Consider the following 6,243-nt stretch of genomic DNA (forward strand, 5'->3'; position numbering starts at 1 on the left):
AAAGTTATTTTTAATGGAAAATTTTATTAATTTTTTCTTACTATTTTTTTTTATACAACTTTTTATTATTATTGTTTTTCTCACACATTGTTTTATTAATCTACCCATCTCCACTCACATTTTATACCTTTTTTTTATAATTTTCTTTATTCATTATATTAATTATTATATATATATTTTTTAATATATAAATATTATAATATTTGTCAGGCCAGGCAGTAACTCTTCAAAGGAAAATTGATTCATATATCATATTCCCTTAGGTGGTCTTTATTATATACATGAGGGAGAGACTGTTCACTTCATCTCCTGATGACTGTTCATATTACTTATTATCTTTCTACATTATATTCACCCAATCCTGATGATTAGCTGTCAACATTCCCCCCTTAATCTGAAGGGATGTTGGTGAGTCCAAGCATCATTCTGAATCGTTAAAGTTTTTCTCTTCCAAGTGCTTTGGTGAAGATGTCAACAATTTGCTCATTAGTGGGACAATGACGGAGATGAATAGTTTTGGCCTCAACATGATGTCGAATTAGATGATATTTGGTATTGATGTGCTTCATTCGATCATGGAACTTTGGGTTCTTGGCCAACATTATTGTAGAGGTATTTTCAATCCTGAGTGGAGTTGATTCTACTTGTTTTACTTGCAAATCTTCAAGAATTTTCCTGAGCCACACAATTTCTTTTGTTGCTTCAGCTGCTGCCACGTATTCTGCTTTTGTTGTGGAATCTGCTGGAACTGATTGTTTGCATGATCTTCAGGAGACAGCTCCTTATCCAAGACTCATAGCATATCCTGAAGTAGATACCCCAGTGTCTTTTTCTCCATCGAAGTCTGAATCAGAGTATCCAATCAAGTTAAAGTCGTCCACCTGTGTATACTTGATTCCAAAGTGTTGACTTCCCTTCAAGTACCTTAGAACTCTTTTTGCAGCAGACCAATGTCCCTCACAATACTTTTGCATAAACCTGGAGAGGATTCCAACAGCAAATGAAATGTCTAGTCTGGTAGTAGTTAGGTAGTTGAGACTTCCTACAAGCTGTCTATACTTTGTTGCATCCTCAAATTCTTTTCCTTCAATAGATGTGAGCTTTAAGTTTTGTTCCATTGAGGTAGTAAGAGGATTGCATTCTGTCATGGTAAACATGTTCAACAGATCTCTAATGTATTTCTTTTGAGAAAGAAATATGGACTTCAGATGTTGGGTTACTTCAATACCAGGATAGTAATGAACAAAGCCCAAATCAGTCATTTCAAAACTTTTCCCCAATTCCTTCTTTATGGATGCAATGTAGCTTTCATTGTTCCTTGTCATCGAAAGATCATATACATATACCACAAGATATACAACTTTTTTGCCAACTTTCTTGACAAATAAAGTTGCATCATCAAGAACATAATGTTTGAAATTGAGTTTCAGAAGATGCTCAGTTAGTTTTTCATACCAGGCTTGCAGTGCTTGTTTGAGGCCATACAAGGACTTCAGAAGTTTGCATACTTTATGTTCATGTCCTTTCACAACAATTCCTTAAGGCTGGGACATAAAAACATTCTCTTTTAGATCTCCATTCAAGAAAGTAGTTTTTACATCCATTTGATGGACCTTCCAACCGTTCTGAGCTGCTAGGGCAAAGAGTGTCTGGATGGTAGCCCATTTTGTTGTGGGGGAAAAAGTCTCCTCATAATAAACCCCTTCCTTTCATGCAAAACCTTTTGCCACAAGCCTAGCTTTGTGCTTGTCAAGTGAGCCATCAACTTTACACTTGTTCTTGTATACCCACTTGCAGCCAATTGGTTTGGTTACTAATGCGGGATCAACCAGCTTCCAAGTGCCATTCTTTATGAGGGCATCATACTCCTTTTGCATCGCTTCTTTCCATTCATCGTGAGAAGCAGCTTCTTTGAAGGAAGTTGGTTCAAAATCTATAGACAAGTTTAACTCACAATCATAAGAAACATCCATATCAACAGGTGAATTAGAGTCATCTACATCACCTCCATTTTGCCAGTTTGCATTTCTAGTTCCTGTCTTTCCAACCTCATCAGGATGAACATTTTCAAGTGTCTTTGTCAGCCACTTTGGGGGACCTTTCTCAGATAGTCTAGGCTGCTCCGCTGATTGAGATGGGACTGAATCAAGGTTGAGTCTCCCAATTCTATTAATCACATCACTTAAAGCATCATCCGTTGTTGGAGTTTCATGCAGGGGAGAGTGTTGTTCAGAAGAATATTCCACATTTTGATCTAGTATAGGAATCCCCCCTTCAAGATGTGGAATCTAATTATCAAATTCTTGAAATTATTTTACTTTTGCAAATCTATCCAAGCGATCAAGTTGCCGCTCAACAACATTGTCAGTTTTGGATGATTCAAGAAAAAATACATCTCTAGATACAACAAACCTTTTATTTACTTCATCATAGAGACGATATGCTTTGGAGGTGTTTGAATACCCTTGGAAAATACGTTTACGACTTCTAGAACCAAGTTTTTTTCTATGTACCTTTGGTATCAAGGCATAATAGGTGGAACCAAAGACCGTGAGATGCTTTACCGAAGGAACATGTCCATACCACATTTCATATGGAGTCTTTTTTCTAATAGCATTAGATGGACATCTATTCTTTATATATGCAGCACGTAGAACGGCATCAGCCCAAAACATTATCTTTACATTTTTGAAGAAGACCATGGATCATACCATATTTAAGATTGTTCTATTCATTCTTTCAGCTACACCATTCTGTTGGGGATTATAAGGCACAGTTGTTTGATGTTTGATCCCATGTTGGCGAAGATAGTTTTCAAATTCATTAGACGTGTATTCTTTTCCATTATCAATTCGAATAGAACCAATATGAGATTGTGCATCATTTTCAATCCATTTATGAAAGTTCTTGAATGTTTGAAAAGCATCATATTTGTTCCTCAATAAATAAACCCAACACATTCTGGTTTAGTCATCATTAAATTTCATCATATATTTGTTTCCATTTGTAGAAGGAACATGCATTGGACCACATAAACCTGAATGAATGAGTTCAAGTTTTCTATGTGCTCTTGAATGTGAATCATGAAAAGACTGTTTTCTATGCTTTCCTAGAATGCAAGCATCACATTGCTTAAGCTTCCTAGGAATTGTAGGCAAACCAGCAACACCATTTTTCTTCAACAAGTGGAGGCTGTCATAGTTCAAATGTCCAAGTCTAGCATGCCATAATAAACTTGATGGAAGTGTACCTTCTTCACGATGAGAATTGTATGAGAAATGTTGTGCACGAGCAGAGGTACCTTGCAGCCTGAGAAGCCTTTCTTCTTGTATTCCCTTCATGAAAAGTGAGTGGTCAGATGTTTTTCTTACCTCAATCTTGCCATCAATCATATGAATGGAGTGACCTTGCTGGTGGATGTGGAGCAAGGACAGTAAGTTTCGCTTGAGCTGTGGGAGATATAGAACATGATACAGAAGAAAGTCTGGAAGACAAGGAAGTTTAAGCCTGATTGTGCCAAGAACTGATGGCTTGATTTCTGTTTGGTCTGCAAAGTATACTGCTCCATCAACATTGTCAGTGAATTCTTCAAAAAAATCTTTTATATGAGTCATGTGGTAGGTTGCTCCTGAATCAAGCAACCAATCATTTTTCCCATAAGCAAGTAAGGCATTAAATAAATCTTCATTTACTCCAATATTACATTGTGCCACAACATAGTGAGTAGATTAAGGTGCTTTACCTTTGTCTGTATCATCAGTTTTACCTTTCTGTTGGTTTCTTTGCTAATCAATTTTGTCCCATGGTAACTTGCATGTAGAGGCATCATGTGATCCATTTCTTTTGTAGCATATGCAATGTAGATCTGCCTTTTCTCCTTGAGAATGTCTACCCGCTACCTCTGAAATATCTCCCTCTTCCTCTTTGACCACCTCTTCCTCTTGAAGAATCTTGAGCAAGATGCTTTTCTTTATGAGCAAGGCACATAGCCTCTTTAGAAGATTCAGGGGCTGTCTTCTTTCCAAAAGCTTTCTCTCTTTCAACAAACGTTTTCACAAGAGAGTCAAAGGTGATATCTTTGAAATTTCCATTTGCTTGCAATGACTCAAGATAATTGGAGTAAGTAGGATAAAGTGCCTTGAGAAGAGTGATAAGAGGAATATACAATTCAACCTTAGTGGATTTGATATCATGCATTATAGACTTTACTTCAGATGCAAGAGCAAGAGGATCATTATTTTGCAGTTCAAGAGTGAAGAGTTTAATCATGAGTTGAACAACTTCAAGTGCAGAATGTGAGTCATAGATTTCATTCAGCTTTTAGAAGGCTTCAGACACTACTGAAAATGGCGAAATATGGCGACTCACCTATCCATTTACAGATGTTGTGGTTAATGCATAAGCTTTGATGTTCTTGTTTTCCCAAATGACAAGCTCTTTGTCTAAGGTAGGTTGTTCAGGATCTTTGTCTTTGTCTCCAACACACACTCCTTTCCATAATTCATTGAAAATGACCATGTGTTTTATCATTCGGGACCACTCAGGATAGTTCTCTTTGCCAGTGAGAACTATTCCCGCAATGGATATGATTGAATGCTTACTGTAACAAAAAAACTTCTGCTGCAAAACTTTTACTCTTAATGGGAAAAGATATAGTTCTGATATGACTGGACAACAAACTCAAATTGACAGCAAATGTCAATACCCTAGAGATATATATCAGCCTTCTTTTTTTTTTGGTAATACGCACTACTCAAAATATATATGGGTTTCTTTTTCTTTTTTTTTTACATTGATCAACCAATGCAGCCTTTCAAAAAAATTTAACACACAGCTGCGATTTTAAAACATGCACAAAATCAGGCAGCGTACCAAAACTAGAAGAAATCTTGTCAACGTACCAAAATAGTCATTATATAGGTAGCATACTAAAACAGTTCAAGATACCAGCAGCGTATCAAGAGTTCAAACTAGAAGAAATCTTGTCAGCGTACCAAATCAGGCAGTGTATAAGCAGCGTTAATATATTGTAATGAGACCAGCTTGAATATAATGCTAAAAACTTCAATACATACACAATGTGGGGCAGTGTTCAATATATATGTAGCTTTCAACATACAACACCAAGACAACGTTGAATATTTAGGCAATGTTCATCAGACTTCACACTTGGATAGCAGCGCAAATGCAATTTTTTTTTTAATTTATTAAAAAAAACATTCAACCATATCACATAACCACCAGATAGTTCCTCATTCCTTCAGATGCATAGCGTTCGTCGTTCCAATTTCTATGCCGGTGACCAGAATCGCTGAAGCAGACTTGGCTGTAGTTGGACTCTGAGTTCGAAGGCAATGAGGCTAAGCTCTCCACCCACATAAGTGAAACCATGGCTACTACCATAGCGTAGCTAAGGTTTCAAAAAACGCTCAAGCCTCAACTTTGAAAGACTGAGATTTGTTTCACACAGGGAAATATCAAGAATTCCTTTAGCGAATACCTCGGTGACAGTAAGCTGGACGAAGCGGTGAGGGACATTAAGGATGGAAAGCCACCCCTCAAGGCATGCAGTGATTCAGAAGGTTTTCAGATCTGAGGCTGTTAGGTCAGAGGCTTTAGAATTAATTATGGTAGACAGAGTACACAAGGGCAGTGGACAGAGAGCGCAGTAGGCAGAAGGGAGTTACAACTATTTTGGGAGCTGGCTCTGATACCATGTCAAGCTAGGCAGCATCTCCTCAAAGAAACATTGATTTGTATATCATATTCCTTCAGGTGGTCTTCATTATATACATGAGGGAGAGACTGCTCACATCATCTCCCGATGACTGTTCATATTACTTATTATTTATTTACATTATATTCACCCAATCCTGATGATTAGGTGTCAACAATATTGTAAATTACTCATTTAATAAATAGGTTTTCTAACCTCATTTATAAATAGTTTTTTTTTGTTTTGTTTTTTAGTGATTAGAGGAGGTTGGCCTCATGCTCGCCATATAACCCTTAGGGGGCCTAAACATACCACATTTTCAATAGATACAAGTGAATAATTGAATTTTAACTTTTGAACTTCTGACACATAACATTTCATTTTGAGAGTTATTCCCAATTACTAGAAAATCTTCATCATTCATAAATAATTACCTCCAAAAAAAATATTAAACAATTTTTCTCTTAACAAAAAATTTAAGCCGTTAAAAAAATATAATACCAATCAAAATACTAAAATCCACAATT

The sequence above is a fragment of the Pinus tabuliformis genome, chromosome X, assembly GCF_031772625.1.
Source record: "Pinus tabuliformis cultivar Carrire ecotype Pingquan chromosome X, CPIR1, whole genome shotgun sequence".
NCBI lineage: Eukaryota > Viridiplantae > Streptophyta > Pinopsida > Pinales > Pinaceae > Pinus > Pinus tabuliformis.